Source organism: Melozone crissalis, unplaced genomic scaffold (assembly GCF_028551555.1).
Source record: "Melozone crissalis strain CALT ecotype California unplaced genomic scaffold, PUWL_Pcris_2 ptg000042l_1, whole genome shotgun sequence".
NCBI lineage: Eukaryota > Metazoa > Chordata > Aves > Passeriformes > Passerellidae > Melozone > Melozone crissalis.
Window position 1 is genome coordinate 52,220,302 of NW_026535820.1, and position 26,641 is coordinate 52,246,942.

General features: G+C 39.7%; 1 protein-coding gene across 1 annotated transcript in view; it reads left to right on the forward strand.

Annotated features, from left to right (window-relative positions):
* CDH20 (cadherin 20) overlaps nt 1–26,641 on the forward strand; it is a 118,515-nt gene that overhangs the window by 54,693 nt on the left and 37,181 nt on the right. The gene's annotated exons all lie outside the window — the stretch shown is intronic.

Genomic DNA, 26,641 nt, shown 5'->3' on the forward strand with positions numbered 1-26,641 from the left:
CCATTAAAAGGTCACTAACTTTTACCACACAGAGATTGCAAAAGATGCTGGCATCATCTCCTAAAACTTGGGAAAGTACTCTAGTGTCACTCATGGTCATCTGTGATACTGCCTGGTTTTATCTTCCCTTGACTCAACTCAATTCAACTCAGCTTTATTATGTTAGTAGAGAGGATCAAGGTGACCACTCTTACTGACAGTGTACAACCCTATAACAAATAGCAGCTCTTTCCTTGAGGAACTTTCACTCACAAAATGATAGACAGACCATATCTCAGGCATGTCATCTTTTTACTGGTAATAATTGCAATTATAACCTACAATGTTCTTGCTGTATTTCATTTCAGATTTTAATTGCATACTATCATTCTCATTCCAAATTAAGATCCCAGTGCATATTTTAAACTGTCTGTAAATACACATTAAAAAGATGACATCCATTAGACAACCATGCAAGCAGTGTATATGTGGCATATTAAAGAAGCAGATATGCTTGAAGAGCTTGCTCTCAACCTAAATGCATGCATATATAAAATTTTCTGTGAAAAAATAAGTCCTTTGGGTATATCGCAGATAATCCTCTTCCCTATACACTATAACATCTTTTCCGTCAAATAGGGTTGAAATTGGCTAAATGGATTCCAGTTTTATTAGATGAGGACTGACAGGCAGAAAGAAACTACTATACAGCCATTTCTTTGGGAAATCCAGCTAAAAATCCTTTATTCTCTAAGTAGACAATACAAGTGATATTACTCCCAGCAATGTGATATGCAGCTGAATTTTGAGGCTTCAAATCGTGGCAGGCTATACAGATGCTCTGTATCAGAGGCAGTTCTTCTGCTGCCTGAGTGAGTCCTGGGTATCCCTGATCCGTTTAAACATCTGCAGAGCCTAGGGAGGTTGCTTTTGAGCAAAATGAGTGCTAGCAAACTTTTCATGCCAGCCTTATAGAAATAGGTCACTGCCCCCATTGCCTTGCAAGTCAAGTGAACTCTGAGACTCAACAAAGGCAAAGGAAAGGAACACTTGTGTCTGCCCTGAAGAGGTGAAAAAGTTTTGGGTATTCAGAGAAAGATGCAAAAAAGCTGCATAAACCCCTCATCTTGCTCAGACTGAGAATTCAAGGGAGATGAAAGAGTCTGCCTTAATGAGATGGTAGAGGGAGCAGAAGAGGACCTAGAAGTGGAAGATGAGCAGAGCTTCCTTCTTTCTTTGGCCAAAGAGAAATTTTCCATATGGCTAGCTTTTCAGAGCAGCAACTTTGTGCTTGCACATACCAGAGTAGGTTGTGTCTGGTGTTTGCAAGACAGCCTGAGAAACCTGAAATTCTTTTACCTTTGCTTGTCCTTGACCTCTCCAAAAGCCAAGAGTAAAGAAAAGAAAAAAATTTACAGACTTCACTTATTATGAGAAACCTGGAGGAAAGTGCTTGTTTCAGCTGAAAATTACTCCTGCAAATACATGTTATATTATGGGGAAATTGTGTTTTCCAATCACATAAACTGGAAAGTAAAGTGCTATAAGGTGCTAGGTTTTTCACAACAAAGTTGTCTGCCACTGTACCATCCCTGTTGGAATCCATAAGGTTAGTGGGTTTTTAGGAAATGGTTAAAAAAGTATAGGCCTCAGACTGAAGTTCTGTTAGCATTGCAAATGCAAGCAGAAAAGTTTCCCATGCAAGCAGAAAAGTTTCCCAAGCAGTAGACATGACAAATAACAATAAGTCTCTGTAGAATTGGTTTTAGGATGGCAACAAAGTTATTTAATGTATATCTTTAGAAGGTTAGCATGAATAGAGCTCTGTTCATTGTCTCTTATGAACCAGTCTTTGTTTTAGCTACGATTACGTATACTTTGTGGGATTGGATAGAATGCTTGTCAATATGTGTTTTCTGTGTGTGATTGGCTGAATTCTAGATTGAGATGATTTTATGTATTGCTGTATGAGCCCTCCTGGGAGAGACATTTTTTGGAGTGGATCAGTGAGCTGTCGTGTCTCCTTTTTGTATTATGAGACTGATGTGCTAGAAATAAAATCAAAAATCTCTTCACTAGTCTGTTTACAATGTTATCCATATTTAGATATTTTGCCGCGACCTAGTGAGTTCCTTTTTTAAGACGTAGGTTCCTGACACAATTAGACTTATATCTACCCATCCCCCGACACATCCCTAGCATTTCACATGAAACATAGTCAGTGAATGCCTCTCTGGATGCTTCATGTCACTGGGAGCTGCCAGTTCTGAGAGTCCTTAAATGGGTGCACAATTATTGATACAAACATAGAATTACAAACAGCTTTTTGAATGTTATTCTAATGCTTGTTCATTATTCTAATGTTTCAGTAGCAGTGGACATAGGAGTTTTTTGGTACCATAGCCGGTGTTAGATAATGTAGAAATTAGTGCAGTGCTCATTGTTAGTGGTTATTTCTTACTAGGAATGTTTGTTGAGTGAGCCTTTCTTCTGCACAGCAATAGGTGGCTGATTGGTGCTGATTTAATGATTTATAGCATCTTATTTCCTGATGAGACTGCAGCTCACAAGAAGTGCCAGGGACGTGCCTTTTGAGCAGCCTGACATGGGCTGCATATTTCATGTACTGCTAGAGAGTGCAGGCAGGCTGTGTAGCATCAGATCATGTCAGATGTACGTATCCACAATTTTCCTGTGTAACAAAAATCCTGTCATCTCTTGACATAAGAGACATGAGATAACAGTTCTGTGACCCTGCATAATTCTTCAGTCTGGACAGATGAGACAAATCTAAATAATTGAGTATGGGCTCCTCAGACTTTCCTCATGTCAGTGCAGTGCCACAGCCAAAAAGCATAGAATGGTTTTGAACTGCTTTCACTCTCCTCCTGCTTGCAGCAATCATTGTGCTTTCCAGTCACCATTAGTGGAAAGGCCAGCAAAGTCCTGGGTTCATGCAAGGCACCATAGGAAAGACTTCCCCACTGACCAGCAGCAGCTTCCTGCTCTGCCTTTTCTGCCACAAATTTGGGAAGTTGCTGAACCCTCTTGGATAGGAAGATAGTAGGCTAACTAAAAAGTATACCCACATACTGACATTTCCATCTAGCAACAGGACAACATCCAACATCCTTTCTCACCTCACTGCTCACCGCCTATAGTCCATTGTTTCGCTGAGACCCTGGATTCTATAAGGCTTCAGAGGAAAGGAAAATTCCAGCATTAATACCACTGTATTGAGTGGAAAGTTCCTAGCTGTCTCCTATTGGAAGTAGAGAACTGGCAGCCATTAAGCCTATTGTGATTACCACTGCAGAAGATTCCTTTTTAGAACTTAGTCCTGTTTTATTTTAATTGCATCTGTTGGTAGGACTTAGAAAAAGCAACAAAACAGCAGAACATTCACCAAAACATTCATAACAACCTACTACCAGTGCTTTTTTATTGCTGTCCCTATGTAAAATGACTGCAGCTTGTATTGACTTTACCTGAGATTCATAACATCATTTCCAACTTACTCTTTGATTTTGGGTGCTTTTTTTGCTTTAAAGCTTTACTTGTTAATGTATTTTTCCATAATTACACCACAATCACTCCTAAGTGCACAGTTTACATTGAACAGAGCCATTAAGGGTTGCTGCTGGTACTTGATTGATACACACAGTTGTGCAGACAACTTTGTATTTAGACCCAAACCAGCTTTACAGAGCAAAGATATATTTAGCTGCAGGAATTTCCAGCCATCATTTTTGTTGATGTCAGTAGTTAATCAGGCTGGACAGCCTATAGGGTAATTGTGAGGATGGTGTTAGGCAGCCCTGTGGTCAGCAGAGATCTCAATGTCTTTGCTGTGCGTATGGCGATGAGTTTTAGTGGCTCTGAACTGTGTTCTGTCTGATGCAAAGGCTTCATGGCACACTGTAAGCTATCAACAACGCACATTTCTGAGCTCTTTGTTGTTTCCTTCCCTAAACTTTTCCCTAGGTGATGAAGTGATTCTCTATTCACAAAACCTGATTTTGATCCTACCTCTTTGGTGAAATTCATTTGAGTTCTGTGCCAAATTTGTTTAAGGAGCTACAGCTCTTTAACATGTTTATGGCTCAGGGGGGTACACTATAATTTGAGGAAAACATCAGTATATGTAATACTACCAGTGATGAATAATTAACGTAAAATTATAAAATCTTTCATCACGATTTTAAGTGGGCAAGAATAATTTCATTTTTCCCCAGACCACATTTGAAATAAAGCAGAACAGCAGTGAAAGAGGATGCACACCCTCAAATAGCCAGGGTAGGCACTGAAGATGACTGCCACACACAGATGAAACAACAAAGGGAATTTATTTAGACAGAAGGTATTAGCAGAAATCCAGCATCCATTGATGGGGCTTTGCACAGTGCCTTGCACATGTCATTAAACTGATTTGGAATTTGGAAAGGAGACAGAAGACTTCATTACTGCCCTTGTTGAATGGACTAGTGCATCTTTTAATAGCCTCATATAAGCAAGAACTCATTTTAATGTCCTGTTCAGAAGAAAGAACATCATCTGCAGAATTAGCAAGAAGTATCTGTGGCAAGTGTATGTTCCTGAGGAATCTCCCATTCACTACTTTTTCCAGCCCTTCCACAGCTTTTAAAAACATGGGGAATCATAATGCAGAGTGACTGGAATGCTCAAAAGCTACTGCAGGTTGAAACAAGGAAGGGGCCTGTTTCTGTTTGGGCACTGGAGGTTTGCTGAACCAGGAAAAAAATTTATAAGAGTGTATGAAGAAAAAGCTTGAGCAGCTGCAATGGCCCTCAGAGTGCTCCAGCTCCAAGCATGAGGCCAGCAGCACAGGCTGTGGAGATCAGCCTGGTATCATTCTGCCCCAGTACATCAAACAGCAGAATAGGCAGTCCTCAATAGACAGGACAGGGGATTAGCTTGTCCTATCAAGGGAAGGCCAAGCCTCTTTGGCCTGATATTCAACAGTAATTACCAGCTCAAACTGCTGATAAACTGAGTTGTTGCATGGAGCTGCTGACATGCAGCTCAGTCATGAGAGCAGGAGAGCTCTGACCCTTCAGGACCACCCACTATTGCACTAAAGGCTGCTGCTTGCTGTACAGTCAGGGTCCCCTGCTTTAATCCAAATGGAAGCTCCTTTACTTGAGCTATTGTCTCCAATTTTTGGAGGAAAAGACTACAAGAAAATATCTGAGCCATCAGTAACAAGGGGAAGTGGAAAAGGCGCGAGTCAGGCACCAGTTCCTCTCCCACTTGTCTCCTCTGGCATGATTGGAAGTGCTGCCTTGTTGCAGGGGCACTCTGCCTCTTGTCCCAGGACTGCTAGAATGGAGAAAACCCTCCAGCCAGGGACCCCTGAGGTAGGACTGCCCACCTCCAAGGACAGGGGCAGCAAGGCAGCCATGTGCCCACCCACACAAAACTGCGTGTGGCTGCTTTTCACTCACTGTGGCTGCAGCAAGGCTTTTTAAGACTTTAGCAACAGCTAAAATGAGCCAAAAAAGGTCCAGCAGATACCAGTCCTGCTGTGATTGGTTTGGGAAAGTTTTGTTCCCTGCCCAGTCTCATGGCTGATTGGCAGGGCACCTTTTGAAGTGGTTGAATTTGTTCCTGTTTAAAGTATCAGACCAGGCAGATTCAGTGCCACAACCAGCAAAGTCAGCCCTCATTCCCAAGGCTCCAAAGAGGGGTCACAGTGGGCAGGCAGGTGGGTACTAATTCCTCCCATGAATGCTGTCTCTTCTTGACTGCACTGGCAACCACTTTAGAGGTCATCCATAACTTCATCCTGACATGCAATTAGTCTTCTATGTTTGTCTTCAAAAGTTTATTTTCATTTTTTCTTTTGTCTGTTTGTAAAAAGAAAGGACAGTTTTATTCTATATTCAGTTTTCTCCAGTGTGGCTCTAATTAAGGCTGATGACAATCTACCCCACATTATAGACATGGAATACACTTTAATGACTCCTCCTAAGTAATAAATGTTTCTAGACAATAAATAATGATTGAAATTGATCATATTTTCTTGGCAGCAGTATAAGTTTTATTGACTTAACTGTGGTTTCAAGTCCAAAACAGAAAACCTGAGTTCTGTCTTCACTGTGAAATACCCTTTTTGAATGTGAGCATTTGTCCATTGGATGGTGACTCACCCATATATGACCTGACCAAAAAGGATAACTGGTAATAAGAATGCATGAAGCATAAAATACTGAAGACTCTCTGAAGTCCATTCTTCTGAAAAAGTTGAATTCTTGAGTTTATGATCATAAAAAGTCAATTCAGAATGGACTTGCCGTTCCAGTTTTGCTGACTGTTCACAGATTTTAGAACTAAAGATCACACAGTAAAACTTACATTTTGCTATTTTTTTTCTTGCATATCTAATAGAGAATGAAGGTATTTTGAATTTTGCACAACTTCCTCTAGAGACACTTAAAAATTATATAAAATTATGACATGTCTTTAGCTAATTATTTTAGTTGGAGGCTGTTTAAGAAACAGAATTGCTTATTTAAGTTTCACAATTTTCTGAAGTTATCAAGGTCAAAGGGGCACTTTTGGGATTGACATTATAAATTGAAAATATGACTTTGCATTTTACTTTTCTTCAATCTGTCTGGTTTTTCCCCAGTGTTTTCACTTCTTTTACTAGATTTTTACTTTTTGTGTGCCATGCTAAAATGAACTCTTCTATATAAAAGACAAAAGCAAGATCCTAGTACTTTATTATGTTAGGCAAACATTTGTCCCAAGTACTTAGAAAATATTCTACAACTCAACGTAGGCATGACTTCACCTCTGGTACTGTGTGCAGTTTTGGGCTCCACAATATAAGAATATTAAAGTATTAGCAAATGTTCAAAGGAGGGCAACTAAGATGGTGAAAGGAGTAAAGGGCCTGACTTAGGAGGAGTGGCAGAGGATAATGGGTTTGTTCAGCTTAGGGGATGGGAGACTGGGGTGTGACCTCTGCTGTCTACACCTTCCTCCTGACAGGGAAGTGGAGAGGGACGTGGTGATCTCTTCTTTCTGGTGTCCTGTGATAGGACACAGGAGTGGCCTTATTAAGAGATGTTCCATCCAGTTCTAGCAATCTGAAGTTACCTCCTCTGGTCTTCATTAATTACTCTGTCACACTTTGTGCTTGATTTTCTGACATGGGTCAGGGACATGAGAGCTTGAGAAAAAAGACCTGAAGAGCTGACAGTACTAAGAACTGCTGGAGTTTTTTTCTCTTAATTTCTCACTGACTTTGCGGCTGGAGGAGTCTGACCAAGACAAAGTGCTAGTTGAGAAGATAGTTTACAGTGAATGATGGCTTTTTAGAGCTTGACTGACAACAGTGTGTTGAAAGGTGTTTGACATATTCTCATTTGATAGCAGTAATCATGTTGGTCAAGAGAAGATCCGAATACTTCTCATTGGCATTCAGCAGCCCCAAGAATTAAGGGTCCCTTTCAAATCTGATAGTTCAGATTTCTATCTGTCAGGCAGTGTCAAAGAATTCATTCCTTTGTGTGGTTTCCAGTCTGGCTTTGCCTGGAGAAAGCACTTTGAGCTCATTTTATTTCATCTGCAAAGGAAGATGACAGCTCTTTTCTATAGAAAATTTGTGTCTGATAACTCTACTATCTCTTAATACAGTCTTTTCAGCCCAAGACTTCCAAATACCCACTGCAGAGACAAGGCAGAACTCTCCCCATTGATCTGTCACAGGTTAAGGCTGTTCTTTGTGATGCTTTCATGTAGATTAAGACACAAGATGTAAGTTGTGGGGGACAAAGGCAGGGAAGGAGCTGTGTTTGTGTGGGGAAATATCCAGAATTTATTGAATTTATTTCATTTTTATTTTTCAAAACATGCCTACATATCTTCAGCCTGTACTGTATTTCTGGGCTGCCCAGTCCACTCCCAGTATAGAAACAGAATGGTTATGTTGGAAAAGACCTCTAAGATCATCAAGTCTAACCATTAACCTCCAGGCCAAGTCCACTGCCAAACCATGTCCCTGAGTGCCACATCTAAATTTATTATCAGAAATAGTCCTTCACTTGTGACGATGGTAACTAGACAGTCTACTCTTGACCTTCCAACTCATTTCCTGTTTGTCAGATCAGAAGCATCCACCGAGTCCATGTAGCACAACATCGCCTCACTCCTCCAAGCAGTGTCCTGCCCCTGCTATCCTACAGCATGTCTTCACATAAGCTGTATCCAATCTATTTCTGTGCCACATTGTCACCAGCTAAAATTGGTCTTGTTCCTCCATTTTCAAGCTGAAAAGGGAGAGGAGCAGATAAGCCCCAGTTTAATTTGTTCTGGCAATTATTGGAAATCTCCCACAGAGAGAGGAGCCCTTGCCTGTCGGTGCGGAATGACATACAGCCTCACGGGCCCAGACAAAAGGAGACCCTGCTTTTCTGCAAGTCTATTCAGGCATGTATAGACATATTGGCTGAGGTACCAGCCCATCCGCATCATAATGGGGAAAAGAGAGAGACAAGGACCTAAAAAAAAGAAAAAGGAATAAAAACTGTGAGGCGAGGACTGACACTGTGGCATTGAAGGCTCGAAAACAAACTGTGCACTGGAGAAGAGAGTGAGGGAAAAAACTGGACTGGCTAGTCCAGCAGATAACTACATTGCTGCTGTCTGTGTTTCAGAAGTATCAGAATAATTCTGTTATTACAGATAAAGGTCATGCTGAGATTGATTTAGAAATGTGAATTGAAGATAAGTGTGTTTTGGAGCTGGGGTGGAAGCTCAGCTTTTTTTCTTTTCTCTTTCTCTTCCTCTCTCTCAATTTCTGAAAATCAGGATTCAACATTAATTCAACCCAAATGAATGTGTTATGATAAAACACCTCTGAGAAGCATTTTAAAATATAATTTCCTGCAAAATGAGTGTGTAAGTTTATTAAAAAAAACCAAAGTGCTAGTCAAAAGGTGAAAGAAATATATTCCATGATTATGGAGGAAGAAAGAGGTTATTTAAGAAATAGCTGAAATGGCAGTTCTTTTTAAATTGTCATGTGAATGCTTTTAAAATGTAATGACAATGGCAGCTATTCTTTAAGGCTTTTTCCTTATACTCTGCTCCTGAGCCAAGGGGAAAAGTGTTTGTGGAGAAAATCACTTTAAATTCCAGGTAGATTTTTTTCCCCATGCCTCTGGATTAATTTTCTCAATTTATCCCTTTAACAATGCTCAATAATAATAATAATAATAATAATAATAATAATAATAATTCTTATGGCCACCTAATTTGTCTACACTGAAAACAGCTGACAGGATGAAATGTCAAAGTTTGGTCATTGGCATCCCCAAAACGATTTCTTATTGCATTAATAACATATTGCAGAAGAAAAGCTGTAATGTAAATTTAGAAAACAGCAGACCCCCTGCTTGGTTTTAAAGAAACTGTCGAGACCTATCCAAAGCTCACTGCACTGATTGAAAATGCTTTTGCTAGCTTTGCTGAACTTAGAGCTGATGCATTGTTTATAGGGATTATAACCTTTGCTGTTGTTGTCTGCGACAAAAAATTAATAATGTACCAAGGTAGCAAACATCAGCTTTCTTTTTGTTAATGGTAATTTCTGTGCAGGACGATTAGAGAATTTTTATGACTGACCAATGCTCTAGTTAGATAAGTTGAATAAACAAAGTTTAAAAGCAAGAACTGTGCCACCAGATACTTGGAAAGTGCATGTGTAATTGCTGGGAAATTAGTTCTTACTGCAATTAGTGGCCATTGTGTTTGAGCATTAATAGCCTGGGGAAAGCATAATAAAGTTGCTCCTAACTGTTGGTAACAACACATTTCTCAGGGATTATTACTTAATTAACAACAATTTGAAAGGGTAGTTCTTCTAAGATGAAGCATTCATTTACGGTGTATCTAAGCAATACCAGATCAAAACACATCACCTGCTAGGATTTCTCTTGGTCCTTTGGTTTCACTTGTGAGTGCCTGCTTGCCTACATAAAATACTGCGTTTGCATCTGAGCTACTTCTTCTGTGGGTCCATGTAGTAAGAATTTGTCCCCCCTTGGAAGTTTGTGCATTGTTTTCTCATCATACAGTGTCTTCTGGGTCCAAGCAGATTATGATTTTAATTAGAAATGCCAACATGATCAGGGAAGTACCTCGCACACCCACTCTTTCCACGCCCTCTACACCAGAACGGGGCGACTGTTTCCCCAACACATGCATTATTCATTCCCAGCCACCTCAACATGAGTTTGCTATTGTTTCCACTGTCCTCTCATGCAGCTTATGTTCTCCCAGCATCCTTTCGAGTGAATGGTGCCTGTATACCTCACCTCCTGGACTACTGGTTCCATTCACACACTGGTGCATCAGTTGAGAAAGAGGCGAGATCATCAGAAAAAGAGTGTCTGATTGGTTTGTGATGATGTCTTTTCTTCTTTCTGAAAGTTGCTGCATGCTGTAGTACAAACCAGACTTGTTCTTTGGAGTGGGTTATGTCGAAAAGAGGGCAGAGCTGCTGAGGCAACCTGTTGTACACATTGCCCAGAAGAGCACAAGAGAAATGCAGTGTGTAAACTGAGCTGCCGCAGCAAATGAAAGAACAGAGAAATGCAAACATAGTGAAAGGTACGTTGTAATATTACTATTTATTTTTCTCAGTGGCAGAAAGTACAATTTCTCTATTGCTTCCTATTGTATGCAGTGGATTGCTCAAAACCAGGAAAGATTTTAAAAGCATTGTATTTTTGTGTTGATAAGAAACAATTCATATGCTATGTTCTCTAATATGTGGACAAGCTGTCTGAGGCAGTGCTTCAGAATTATTTGGTAGCTGTTTTTTGCATTCACTGGTATCCATATAAGAGGCTCAGAATAATTCTATTATTTGCTCCTTGTAGTCTGTTCAAGGAGACTGGAAGTTTAGACCTAGGCATTACTGGAAAGTGACAGTGACATGGACAAATTATTCTTAAACTGGTTGCAGAACTTTTCTAATTGAAAAGATGTTTTGTAAAATAGGCATTAGGCACATACATTTTTATTTGTGCATTCAGAAAATTCCTGTTCAAACAGCTAATCTGCATGTCTTGAGTGTCTAGATGGAAGCTTATATTTGGAAGTAGATTAGACTGGCACTTACACAGAGCCCAGACTTCTGTGGTGGATTAAGATTGATTACAGTGACACAGAATTTCATTTTTATTTCAGTAGAATTTTAAAATTTCCTAGTTCACATAACATCAAAGGCGTCCTTCTAAATAAAAATCCATGCAGTGCTCTATCTGAGGGCATATCTTATTATGTACAATATAATCAGATTGATATAGTATTGCATCAGAAACAACACAAGCTGTTTTGAAATGGGCCTTGTGGGAAAACAAAATAGGGGATATATAACAATATATGTGTTTCTTTGAAGAGAAAGAAGAGCTACAGTGAATGAAGTTCATGCTAATTAATAATGTTGGACAGACGCTATGTTTTTTTCTTGAAATACTGAATGAATATTAAACCAGAAATCAAAAGTTTTATTGTCCTTGACATATTTTTTCCCAAGTAACATTGTTCACATTTTACTAGTTTATTCAGTTTTTCTTCATAGCAAAATGACCAGGAACTACTGCTACAGAGTCCACTCTGAAGTTGATGTTTTGTGGGCATTATCATTAAAGAATAAACTCCTGCATTTATTTTTTTTTAAAGGCTGCAAAGACAGGCTGCCTGTGAAAATTCTCTGCAAGCAAAGCAGTGTGGTCCTCATGCATGGGGAAATCCTCACTTTCCTCCTCCTGCCTCTGACACTGCATGAGAGGCAATGATTATCTTGCTGCTCTACTGGAGCCATCCCCTCCAGCTCCCCAGCCAGCTACACTCCTCACACAGTGGAGTGGCGCTCTATCAGGGGGTCTCTGAAAGCAGAGCAGGCACAGATTCTGCAGTCCATGGGGCAGAGACTTTCCTCTGCCTGATTTTTACTGTACAAACGCTGCAGAGCTTCCGTCCAGGACAGGCACTATGGGTCTTTCATCTCCATTTCAGAATGGTGGAGAGGATGCAAGCCAGGCACCCCCCGGGGCCCCACAGCCATTTGTAGGTGCTTCTCAAAGCTGGCATCCCAGGCATGGTCTCTGCCAGCTGGAGCAGGTGGGAAGTGCAGGCAGGCAGAGTGGGTGCAGCGGACAAACCACAGCTCAGCAAGTAATTGCTGGTGGTGCTTGAGACTGCCTGTGTGCAGAACCAGGGCAACCCCGGTCCTCCAGGTGTCTGTGTCACTCCAGCAGACTGCAATGCCCTCCCTATATCAGTTTTGCAAGATACCACTTCTCTATTTAAATCCTCTAAAAATGCAGATGTTTGCTGAGGCTTCCCAAGTCAATCACATTCACTGGTTTATTACTCTACCTTCAATATTTAACTAGAAATTATCAGCAACTGACTTAATCAAATCTGATCATTTCTTCAGTGCATCAAAAACTGTGGATTTAAAGGTGTCTTATAACCCCCTGCCTTAGAGCTGGGACGTGAGCTGCATGCATCTTTGGTTTGCTCTTCCTGGTATTATCAGGTGATGCATTTTCATAAGCACACCTTATCTCCTAGGTAAAATGGACACTATGCTTTCCACATGCATCATATTGTATTAAATTATGTTATATCCCTTTATAGTATATTATATAACATTATATTATGATATTTAATTTTACTTGAGTGAAATATTTAGAAACCCCGTCCCCTTATATTATGGAATTGGAGATCATTCTGGCACTAAAAAGTAGAAAATTTCATTTAGGCTACATTTTGCTTATTATCATGTGATTGGCAAGAAAAATATTTCTTGAAGGAAAGATATTCCAGGGACTGGAGAAGAGGTGATAGATTTTTGACAGGCAATACTATGAATTTATATTGCACATCCATCCCCAGGAATGTCATGGTAGTATAAATAGTATCTGAATAAAATTTTAGTTTCTTGAGACATATTTTGTGCCTGCTGTTATTCATTGTTGATAATGAGACAATTAATAGGCTAAAGATACAATATAGGCATTTAACTCTGCCATTTCAATACCAAACCTACAGGTGGACCTACAAAGTATATAGGTAGGTTTTGAAATTCTTTTATGCCTTTTAAATGCATCTGCAGAACTGTAGGTCATATCTTCATGGCTCTGCTCACCTGAATATTCTTACTGAAGTACCCTGGGAGGTGCAAATGAGCCAAGCAAGATTTACCCTGAGCAAAGTCTGTAGAAATCTAGAGACTTGGACAGAAGCTTTTTTGGGGAAAAAAATTGGTTGGGGAGGGGAATTTGGTTCTTATGCATATTGAAACCCTTCACATTGAAGCATGGCAAGTCCAAGATCAAATGCAGTAATGTAAAGAGCATCACTGTTAGACATAGGCCAAAAGTAAGACAATCAATGCCAGCTTTAGGTGGATTTATATAAACAAAAAAGGGAGTTTAAAAGATATAAAAAAGAACACTTGTACTCTTACAGAAAGTGTCAATGAATTTTTAAAAGGCAGAGATACCTAGGGTCTCTTTTCTGTGTTAACTGCCTAATGCAAAGAAGCATTTCTTGCTGTGCCCCGTGATGCTGTACAGCAAGCTAGGATGGAGTCACTGGCATTCAAACTTTGTTTTATTGAAAATACCTTGTACTTAATAGGAGGGGTCACTTAATTATTTTTGCTTGGATATATGGATGTGAACCTATCCTCAGAGGTGGGAATCAATGAGAAAAAATGAGTAGATAGTCCTTCTCTTCTCTTATAGGGATTTAAAAGGCAATGGGGAATAATGGTCTTTTACAAAGCTGCAGGGAGTTTGGCCTAGTTAGCACTTTTGTATGCTAACTTAGACTTTAATAAAGTATCAATTAGCACATGCAGAATCAGAGGCTCCTTCTGAATCAATAGAACATCTTTTGATGGTCATTTTATGAAGTAAGGAAGCTCTTCAGTGTGGTTAGGGAGATTACAGAGTAGCTTGCAACACAAAAGTTCTTATATTGGGATCGAGGGTACAACCTCCTGCTTGACAGGATAGTCTCTTTTAAAAGAAACACCATTTAGGCATACAAAGCTCTGGATATGTTTTACCTGTCATGAAATTACTGCTGTTACAGAAGTGGGGACCCTCCAGAGCAAACAAAGTAGAGCTGGAGTGAATGCTTTATTCCCCATTAGCCCCACAGTATGGCAATCCTGAACAAACACCTTCTGATCATCTCTTCCCTGGAAAGACCCATTTCTTGTGATGATTAAGAAAAGCATGAGGGCTTTTTTCTTCATCTTTTTTCCTAATTATCATGAGAAACACTGATCCTTCCAGGATTCATTGGTATGTACACATATGCCTAACAATACTATCCATGCCTGATAAGGTTTCTCCCTACCACACAGTACAACCAGCTGGTTTATTTGAGTACTCACGCAGTAAACACGATTGGAACATGTGGATTCAGCCTAACAGAGGAGGAGACAATGAGGTGGAAAGATCCAAAGAAATTATAGATTAGTCTAGATATAATGAGTCTTCAGACCTTTAATTTTACATTATAAGATGTAATTTTTAATTGCATTTCAGGGTTGTAGAAATGTAAAACTTTTCTAAATTACTTCTGTCTTTTGTTTTTGATGCAAAATCAAAGATCACCTGAACAACTTCCAAGATTATTCTCAAGCCTTTTCTTAAAAGCTAAACAAAAAAATGAGATTACACAATTTCTATCAGTCACTTGTTCCAATTTCCACCTGACTTATTCTTAGAGGTTTAGTGTACTTGTAACCTAAATTCCTCTTGCTTCAAAATAGGCTTATTTCACCTTCACCTGTCCTGGAAACTAAGATGTATATCAGTATTCTTCTTGTTATACCTGTTAGTATGCATTATACTTTTTTTTAATCTGGTTTTATGCCCTCACCCAAATCTTGTTTTTCCTGACTCAGAAAATACAGATTTTAACCTTTTCACCAGTCCTGTTTTTTCAGACCTCTGCTAAAGTTTCTTGCTGTTTTCCTGGCAGCAGTTTGGGAGTCTGTCCATGTCTCATTTTCAGCTGTGAGGTGCTGCCTTTTTTATGTTGAGGTTGCCAGTAAAAATGCTCCACAGACACGACACAAGAAGCTTGCCCAGCATCCTGTGGACACAGCACAGAGTGGCATTTTCCTCCTTTGGAACGACCCTTGCAATAGTGTTGGCTCCTATTCATTTTGTGGTCATCTCCTTTCCTACAATGCTGACCCATAGGCTGTTACTCATCTCTCTCTATACCTGAGCATTTGATTTTGCTCTTCCAAGGCTTGTGTTTTTCACTTGTCCTTATTGAATTTTCTGGTATTGATTTCCAAACATTTCTCCAGTTTGCCAAGATCATTTTGAATTCTACCCCCATATTCCCAAGTGCTTTCAAAATCTCCCAGCCTGATGTCCTTCTCACACTTTGTAACTTTTAGCACAACTATTCAGTGTTCTGGTCATGAAGCAAAACCCTGCAGGACCACTCGATGCTGACTCCCAGTTTAACACTGAGCTACTGACAGTGGTTCTTCAGGTTGTTTTCCGGTCTGTCACTGTCATTTCACCTGGGTCTTTTTGCCCTATGCTGCCTTTGACAATGAATTGTGGAGTTGTGTGAGACATTTCACAAAGGTCAAGTTGTACTGCATTTCTCTCCTTTCACATAGGCTAGGCCAGTTATCTTAACCAGAGAGGAAAATCAGTCTGGTTTTGTGGTCAACTTGTTCTTCACACATTAATACATGTTTGCAAATCCCTAGCACCTTATTATCCTCCAGATGCTGAAAATTTGGTTGTTGGTTCCAGTAACTATCCACATACTAAAGTTATAATGAAGAGTCTGTAATTCACTAATTCACTGGTTCCTCTTCCCCACTGCTCCCTTCTCCTTAAATATAGTATAATAGTTTTTCTCTGCCAGTCCCCTAGGAACTCACCTATCTTCTGTAATCACATGAAGGTATTCACTAATTTTGTCTATTGCTTTAGCTGGTTTCTGAAATACCTGAGGGAAAATTCAGTGTGGACTGATTAATTTTGCAAGAGATTTTAAAAATGTAGGTTATATGACTTGAGAGAAGACAGAATATAATATATAATATCCCATCAATTTTCACTGGGCACTGTACCTGGCTTTTGGCTATGATGAAGTTGATGAAATAAAAATGGATCAATCTATGTCTTCATGCTTCCCTCAAATTTAAAAGAGAAGCTGAAAAGCTTCAGAAAAAGGCTGGGGAAAAAAAGGGAGAAACTGAAGGTAGTATTTATATGGCTACATTTTTTTAAAGAGAAAAAAACGATTCTTCAGTCAAAAGGAAGAAATCAAAACTCACGCTTCAGTGCATAAACTGATTACAAGGGTCAGCAAGGAATTGTTCTCACCATTTCCATCATCTCACAACAGTACAGTCTTATTTTTTATGGTTAACTAAAGATTATGTATCAAGCAGTATCACATTATTGACCTCAGCACGGAGCACTAGTGCTTATTTCCATTGTTCTTTATTTTCCACTTCTTCTTCCCCTCTCTGAAACTTCAAATAGAAAATAGCTAATTAATCAGACTTCTGCAACAAGGAGGAAGAAACAAATTACATCAAGCTTTAACTTGAAGCAAAATTTCCGTGTGTAACCATCTTTCAGGCAAATTATTTAAATATGCATGCACATCTTTCGCATCTCATACATCTTCCCAGCAATCTGTAGTTCAATATCCAAGAAAAATACCACTTTTCCTTTTTTACATGTTCTCTCATTAGGATTTCACTTGTGTCAGACTAGAAGACCACTCCATTCCCACTTGGGATGTACCATTTTTCCAGCATCCTGGTGTAATCCTCTTTGCTGCTATTAGTCACAGGTATTCTGATGTCAAGTTTCTTTTGTCAGAATTTCTTTCATTTCTGAACTATCTCTTTCAAAGCATGTGAAGAGGGTGTTTAACTATTTGGAAGTACCAGCTACTGGCAATTTCCAAAGGCAAAAATCCCAACACTAGAGCAGAAATCTAGTTTGACAAGCCCATCCTGGTATCTCAAAAGATTGCAGTGCAGAACTTGCTGATAAAAAGGCAGATCCATAAGTAAGAAGGAATACATCTAGAAGGTATGTAAGAAGAATCTTGTTGCTGAAGTACACATACAGATCTAAGAAAGGATCTTCAAATTATTTGAGGGGGTTACATGAAGTGGCTACCAACAGTGGGAGAAATGGGCCTTGATGTCCCTGCAGTTGCTGCTTGTAGGGTTTCTCTGTGTCCATGTGCTGTGTTCAGGGTCATTAGTTCTTTGTACACCACCAATGTCTCCCTGCCTAAAGAGGAGGTATGCCTAAATATTGAGGAGGCACCAAATGACCTTTTAGTGACCATCAGTAGCAGTGAATGAAAGCCATACCTTACTTTCAGGTCCATACTCAAAAGGTTGCATTGATGTGCTCTACTGATCACTGAAAATGCTTTAAAGCAGCAGGGAGGCCCCTAGAATTTATATGTGAATAAATTTTTTCTCTAAGACTTTTAACAAACAAGTGAAAAGGAATAGAACTACAAAGCCTGGTTTATTATGGAGATGTCTTTCCCTCATATCTCTTCCTTCATACACAATAATTACAGCTCCTTGCAGCTGCCTTGTCATAACAGCTAGCATACCTCAGTTACTATGGCAGAGCTGCATGCAAGATGATCCCTTAGTCAAAGAGATTGTATAACTGCCTGCACTTTCCTCATGGGGACATTAACCTGGTTCCCACTTCTCAAATAAACCTGCTAATCACCAGGGAGCAGATAGAAATGCTGGGCAAACAGTTGGACTCACTTTTAAAGGTCTTTTCCAACACTAATGATTCTATGATTTTATGAAATACAGTAATCCTTGGGATCTCTCCTTTCACAATGCTAAGAGAATATCAGTGCAATTATATTACTGTATCAGCTCATTTCTTTGGGAAATCAGACTCAAAACAGCTGCAGAAGATTCTCCCCTCTGAAGGACAGCAACCAGATGGCTCACAGCAGATAATGGAAGGATGGGAATTTTGGCCAAGAATACCTCAGCTCTTACAAAAGCTGCTATTACATCACCATTACAAATTGAATACTAAAACAGATGGAGCACAGGGTTTTGGATTCTTCTCTGAATGATTCACCTGTAACAAAATGACAAGCAAAGAGTTTGCCAGCAAGACAAAAGATCTTTTATATTCTAGTAAATGCTTGTTCTGCTTAGCCATTAAGAAATCCAGACAGAGGAAGAGCTTCATCTAGGATACTCATCCTATGAAATGGGAGGCAGTGGGAAAGGTGGAAACATGTCCCAACAGTGGATTATGAAGAAGATGGAAAATAGACAATACATACTTCTTTGTGAGGGGTAGGTGTTGTTAGTGCATGCCACATTTACAGAGGACAATTAGATAACATGTTACACACGCTCTTCATGGAAACTGCAACAGTTGAGTTTGAAGACCAAAACCTAGAGGCTGGAATGCAAAGCATGGGAGATTGTTTTTCAGGCTTTATGAACCTATTGCTTGCTGTCTTAGAACTGGGACAAATGAGGTCAGCACACATTTATTGCTTCTTACTTTATTCTTGCAGCTTGAAAGTGTCCTGTGAAGGTTAAGCACTCATATTCTATTATTTCTAGAATCACTTTGAAGCTAGGTGATAAAAAAAAGGTAGACTCTAGTATTTTAGACAGAGAAGAAGGCTGTAAGACTTCTGTTTCTTTTGCTGGTTTGGTTTCATATACTGTAGCTTGGAGATGACTTTAAAATGTTCATCCTGTTGGTTAGTAGTGTATGCCCTCATGCTCAGACAAGGCAATCAATGAGATCAGGGGAGGTGCAGGTGCCAGTGTTGTACTGCTGAGCAATGTCATAGTCAAGAAATAGGAATTAGAGAAAGATTTTCACCTTTAGAGCACTTACAGCTATTTTATAAGTTAATTTAAAGAATATCCTTTCCTATGAAAAGACACCATAAAAAAAACAAACAACAACAACAAAAACCAGAAACAGACAAACCAAAAACAACAGAAAATTCCCCTATCCACTAAATGCCAATGGGTGCATACAGTAATTATGAGAGATGGCAAAATATTAATTTTTGGTTAGAAAAAGAAATTACCTGTTCACTTCTTTGTCTTCAACAAATGTTGAAGCTGCTTTTGGAAATGGATTGGAGTCCATTTCTAATATGACAAAATGCTGTATGAAATGCCCAATTAACAAGGAACACAGTCACAATGAAAGTAGGAAGTTGTCTTCACCAGCAACAGCACATAGGCCCTTGTCAATCATTGGCTTTGATCTTTATGCATGGGAGGATATATTACCTCTACTCGGTGCAGGCAAACAGTTGCTTCTCATATCTGTCACCAGATAGGAGATAACACCTTCTCTGTCTTTGGCATTTGGGGTTATCAGAGAGCCTTATCAACTGTCCAGTAGGTGTGGGATAAGAAAGAGATCATTTTTCAATGCTACGTGGAAATATGTCATATTGTGGGGACTATCAGACACAAAACGCAATGTTTTGTAGCTAAAGAACATTATCTGCTACCGTAGCCACCATGCAGCACAGGCAGGGACATCTCAGGTTCAAAATACATTCCAGGTGTGCAACAAGAAGAGATTTTATCCCATAGCAGGGGAATGGCAGATGCCTGAATTGCTCAGGGGCCTTGAGACAAGTCTGAGCAAAGACTCCTGGTACAGCTGCAAAGAAAGGTCACACTTTGAGGAGAGGAAGGGCTTTACAGTTTTGTTTTTTTGTTTGGTTTTTTTTTTAATCACCATATGTGCTACTTTATGTGAACATCAATTCACAATTTAGAGTTATTTGTACAGGCTTTTTGACAGCATGGCAAAAGTAGTCAGGATGTTAGAATTAAAAGGAGTTTTTGCTTAATAATGAAAGCATAATTAGTATGATTTTCATAGGTTTTGTGTATCTTTGCACATCCTTGCTGAAAGAGGGGTTGTTTTATCTGAAATTTATTTGAATTTTGCAGTGTATTTGCAATGCTACACTTAGTTCCTGTTGAAGTTGACTTCAGCAGAGTTAGTTAGACATGCATGGAGCTTTAGAAACAATCTTGTACTTCTGTACTGCTCTTTACAGTAGTATTTACAGTGCCTCACACTGAGTAAAAGCTAGGGATCAGATCTTCCCCTGATGCAATTTATCAGCATAATTCTATTTAGAAATGTTTACTTTGTGACTCTGTGTGTCTTTCATTCTTTTTGATCTTTTTATGCATCTATAACCATAGGGCTGGGATTTATACGATGGGACTCCCTCTGTCATTCTGTGGGATTTTTCACTCTGCAGACACTCCAAAGCTTTGAAGGACTTCAGATCTTGAACAAAATGAGTTCACTGATGTGTCCCAGGAGAGATTGTTGACTAGTCTGTAGATATAATTTTATGACAATGGATTGTATTTGGAGTTAATGTTTATGCACCATATGGTACATTGTCAAGTTTCATTGTATTTATGAAGATCTTAATAAAGTGAAGTAAAAATAAAAATACATGTTTAGGCCCAGTCTGTTTTCAAGAAAAGTAATAGTGCCTCTAGATTTTTCCTTTTAACTTAAACTTGCCCAGAAAGTATAACAACAGGTAATAGTAACAGTAGGACTGTCCTGGGCCAGAGATAAAACATAGGTAGTTCTGGAAGTAGTACAGAAATATTTAGGAGTATGCCTGTTTAGAGATAACTAACTTAGGTACTGCAAGCATTAGGACTTCTAAAATTGTAGAGTTACAGGATCACAGGATGGGTCAGGCCAGATGGGACCACAGTGGTAATTTGGTCCAATCTCCCTGCTCCGGCAGGGTCATCCTAGAGTACATGGCACAAAATTGCAACCAGACAGCTCTTGCATATTTCCTGTGAGGGAGACTCCACAACCTCTCTGGGAAATCTGTTCTGGCGCTCAGTCATCTCCACAGTAAAGTTCCTCCTTGTGTTCAGGTGGAACTTCCTGTTTCTGCCCATTGCCTCCTGTCCTGTTGCGGGGCACTGCTGAGCAGAACCTGGATCCATTCTCTTGACTCTCTCCCTTCAGATACTTATAGACATTGATGAGGTCCCTCTCAGTCATTCTTGAGACTGAGCAGGCCCAGCTCCCTCAGCCTCTCCTTGTAGGAGAGATGCTCCAGTCCCTTGATGATCTTGATTGCCCTCTGCTGGACCAGCTCCAGGAACTCCATGTCTCTCTCGTACTCAGAAGCACTCCAAGATATAACCTCATTAGGGCTGAAAAGGAGACAAGCAGGGCATTAATTTCTTAAGAAATTTTAGTTCCTGGATCAGCAGAGCCTCCGCCCCTGGTGGATGATTTTAACACCCATTGTGGTGGTGTGTCTGGTGCAGAATACAGCCTACAGCTGCTTACTGACTGGTGCTCCTGTGGGCTTATTGCAAAAGTGTCTTATGCCAAAGCAAATGAGGGTACAGGAGCCCTAAGAGCTAATCTGTGAAAGCATAAAAGAATAATCCATTTCATGGTGGGTAAAAACCTGCACAGTACTCCCACCTCCACCTTGGTTTAAAATATCAAAATTGAGAAATTCAAGAAACAAAGTAAATAACTCATTTGGAGAATTCTTTTTAGTCAAATTTAATTTCTTCCTACTGTGGTCATTACCAATCTGTTTAGTTTCTTTTGCAAAACACTGGGGGGAAAATCTTTAAATGTGTCATTCAACACAGAAATCATTTTCCTTAGCATATTCCTAGTGCATTGTATGTGCTACTAAGAAGCATGACATATTTGAAGTGTTTACTTAAGGATAATATGAATTTGTGTACTCATGTACAGAGAAAATGGAAGGGGGGGGTTAATACTGGTTGCTTCTCTTCCCCACTTTCTCAGTGTAATACTACAAATGAATTGCTCCCACTCAAGCCATGTGCCTGCATGGGTTCCACTAAGGTCTGTAGCATTCTACAAGAGTCCTGAATCCCCACAGCAAAATCCATTGCAAGGACCAGGCATAAAAGATATAAGCATGTAATTAATTTTATGAATACAAATAGTGCACTGACTTTCTGGGAGACCACTTGCTCATTGTGATGAGTACAGTAAGCATGTCAGTGAAGCTTTTCAAGTCTGAGCTTTTTGACTAAAAAATCCTTGGCATTTATGTAAATATGTATTGAGCACAATACATTTCAATCCCAGTGGAACTCTCTGGGTGCCCATATGGTCATCCAAACTATTAATGGTTTTATCCTTTTGTTGGAAGTGTTGTTCTCTTCAGAATTAACAAGATAAATGGGTCACTTGCAAGAAATGCCAGAAGTTGGTTCTGGCACTTATTTCATTTTCCTTTTCATCTTTGTCCAGAATTAGCTATTCAATTAAGAATAACTTAATTACAGAACAAATATGTGCTGGGGTGGGGGAGAGGGGGGCGGGATGTCTGTAGAATTGGAGCATGAAGAGTAGTTCACACTTGGAATATGCCTACTTTAATTTGCAATACGGGCTAAAAGAGAAATTAATATTTTCATTGGTGAACTCTTTTTTTGTAGAATAATTAGGTAGTTCCTTTGTACCATGTATGGACCACAAGTAGCACAAAGATCAATCAGATCTTCATAGGTCTTTATGAAGCCAAAAGTTGTATTGGTAACTGCTGACTGACAAAAAAAAAAAGGATTTTCAGCAATGCTTGCAAGGCAGGAACAGAGAAAGTAACCTAAACAACCGAGCTGATAATCAAATATTCATCACAAAAGCAGGGGCAAGAAAGACATTCATTTTGGGTCAGGGATATAAACTGCACAGACACACCTACATGTTTTACCACGGAATAGAAAACTGTGAGAAACAAAATGAAACATTTAAGTTATTCTTGAGAAACAAAGCACCCTCTGCAGAAATCTCACAGATTTTGGTCTTGTAGTTTTCCCAGGCTCAATAAATTTTGTGTCTGAGCAAGGAAAACAAAGATTTCCCTCTCTTTACTGCCTTCAAATTCTTTTCACATCCCCATGCTGAGTCATGAAATATGTTTCTGTAATATATATTTCATATGGCAAGCACAGGCTCATCAATTTCATCTTTGCAGATTTCCTTAAGAATGCATTTTGAAGGGCTCCAAGAAACAATTTGCATTAAGGGAACATTAACAGTTCAGTTCTGCCTCACTCCGTAAAGCCAAGTAACCCTTCCTGTATGGGGCTCCCTGATTCCCTGCAAGGAACAGAATCTGCCTCCAAGCCTGAGCCATCCATTTGTGGCAAAAACCGCTTTGGACCGTTGAAGTCTAAAGACCCCAGCAAGCTAATCCACCCCAAGCACCTGGCTCTTATCCTAACCAAGTGTTGTGTCTACAGCTGAAGTGACCCTGTACTCGTCCATTACACTCATCTGCATGAGTCCTCTGAGACACTCAGTCACCCATGGCCTTAACTCTATCTTAGCCACCACTTGTGCTACCACACAGTCCAAACCGTAAATTTATGTGAGTGCCTTTTTATGCCACTCAGAAATGCCTTGCCTGCCTGCCTTGGCCTGCAGGCCTTGCAGATGCAGAAGCCAAAGCACACACCCAAAGTTGGTGACACTGTGGGAAAAAGGACCCAGAGAGATCAGCAGCATCTCAGCCCAGGAGTTAACAGAGGCCTTTTTCATCCCTTTAACATCAGCTGAGGACCTTAGACAGAAAAAAATGTCATTCTCCTTCAGTCTCGGAGAGGAACCACAGTGGACTAAACATTGTTATTAATGGTATCAATTTGCCCTTAGGCAAGGAGCAAAATGCAATGGGTTTGAGCCTGCTTGCTCACAGTTTTGGAAAGGCATGAGAAAGCAGAAACTCTGCTATCAACAAAGAAAAAAAAAAAAACTCTGTTCCACTTCAATACTACTGCTTTCTTCCATTTCTACAAAAATATATGACCATGTCACCATGGACTGGCAGTAAATGGGGAAATTACTGGTGCTCAAGGAAGGAACATCCTTTTACAAGACTTTACATTACTTAATGGCAAGTTTCCTGACAGTTGCCATTCCGCAGAATGAGATTGCATTGGGAATAAGAAATGTTCTTAGGGATATTGCTGCCAGGGACCACTGAGTTGCACACTGTTTTCAAGAAAGGTTCCTCATGGAACTGCACATTCTGGTGGCAAATGCTGTTCTCACAAAGAGCCTGAAGCATTTATATCACTCCTCTTGACCTTTTTTTCACTGCTTTTACTTACCTTGCTTCTTCCTGATTTAATGAACATGTGGATGAAAAGCATCCTGATGATCAGATTTCTTTTGCTATTGCCTCCTTACAGGTATACTGGTAACTCTGCAAGTTCATTTAACAATGTTTTGATACCTTTGCTTAAGCACTGTTGATCCTTGATGGCTGAACTTAATTGCAGGAAACACCTGACACCATTCGTTTTGAATTTGTAGTTTGAGAATTCACCTTCAAACACAATTCTGATTGCCACAGGAATTGGTGCATAGTGTTGTACCACCTCTTTGCCACATTAACAAAAATGCAACTGATCTGTGCAGTAGGGGGAGTTTCTTAAAGCAAAAACTCCAGGTAGGACCTTAGCTGCTGGATCATAGCCTACCCACAGTTTCTCTTCCCGTCGCAGGGTGTATTCCCTCAAACTATACTGGGAGGTGGTGGGAAGCTCTTCCCCACATTTACTCACCAGCAAAACATGGATTGTAAATAACGTCCCCCTGACTTTGCAAAGAATAACTTGTTGTTCAGAACACACCCATAACATGGCGGGCATACTTATGAGCGGAGGGCTTCAGCCTTCTTTCTCCCAGGGCAGAGGTGTGTTGGAGATTTGGAGCAAAGGCATCACAGGACAAAGAGAGGCAAGCCTTGCACACATAGCTCTTGGACATAGTTCTCCTGTGGCTGTGAGCATCCAGCAGGGACTGTGAGCCACGTCCCTGCCTCTCATAAAGAGCTGGTACAACTTCTTCATGAAGTGACAGACACACAGAGATTACTGTGGTCCTTCTGGGCTTGTACTGCTTACAGTAAATCCCCAGTCTTTAGCTTTGCAGACAACAAACCCTAGCATATTATGTAGCCAGTATCTAAACAACAAGCAGTTCTGGACATTGCTCTGCTTAGAAGGATTTTACCATGTTTTGTGCTTATAGTTTTGACTTTCTTTGTCATATCTATTCAGGCTTAGGTTGTAAACTTTTTCAAGGTAAAGGATCCATTAGTTTGCTACACTTTACAGCTGTATAGGCTAGCAGCACTGTGTGGTTATACTTCTGGGCTTTATACTTGGAAACATTACTTTGTGTAGAAATTAGTCTTAGATGGTCATTTTATCTCTGCCCCCCCTGTGGACATCACTTCCAGACTTACACTGCCCTTTTCAGATTTCAGCCAACTTTTGGATTATTTTTTGAATTTCTGTTTCAGTAGATTTCTAAGTGTACCCAGTTCTCCAGTTGTAACAGCCTTTTGCCGGGGAATTCACAACCATACTCTTCCTCTCTGTTAAAAACACTGCATTGTCTCAGTCTTTAATGTCACACAACTGTCTAAAATGCTTTTTTATTCTTTTGAAATCTTTCAAGGATTTCAGTTGGAAATATTTGACAGACATCTTGTACATTTATCTCCACAGGATGAAACAATTAACTAAGCCTAAACACCTAAGTGTAGAACAGCAGTAAAAGGAAGTGCAAACTAATGGCTTAAAACTCAGAGCTCCACGTACCTTTCCTAATTAGTCTGTCATGAAAAATGTCTATTTTTTGTCATGAAAAACCCCATCCTGTTAGTCATGAATGTTCCTTAAAGGAGCAGTAAAAATACTGGACCAACAGAGGATGTATGGAGTGCTTTGACAGAGTAACTTGTGTGCAGCACTAGATCATGAAGTTCAGCAAAATAATTTGCTAAAGGTTTGCTATAATCCATAGCCTGGAGTGAGGTCACCAACTAAACTGACTTTATGACAAGAAAAGACCCTAGACTGATGAGAAAGCGTCCTCTGATAGAGGTCATTATTCCTTTGTCTAAACAGGTCTTTAAGGACTGTGAAAGAAAAAAACATGTTAGCATGACTTGCTTGGACATAGAGTATGTGGCCATCAGCACTGTGAAACATTTTGTGGGTTATAAAATGATTAACTGACCATTCAAATTCTAGAAATGTTGCATTTGTAGCAGCAATCTGTTCCTCAGAGAGGAGGCAACAGAGTGTGAAACCTGAATTCAAGCAACAGAGAGGCTGAGAGACTAATTAAAGCCAGAAATAACTTGGAGCTTCCAGAAATTATACTCAAGGTTTGCAATATAGCAATAATATCTGTATTTATGTAGACATGTGTGCATGGTCATGTGTGTAATGACAATGGCACAGTTTGCAAACAGAAAGATGATTGCCAAATATTGTTCTCCAGCTATCAAAATTTTCCAGAGTGAACTGTATTTAAATATTCTCTAAGGACTTCTGGTCATAAATATTTCTAAAAAGTATGCACTTAACTCATGCCAATCAATATCATAAAGCAACCCTACAGCTAAATTAGCAAAGTCAAGAACTCATACTTATTGACTAAACCCTGATATGACTTGTACCTAAGGCTCCAAGTCTTCAGCTTATATG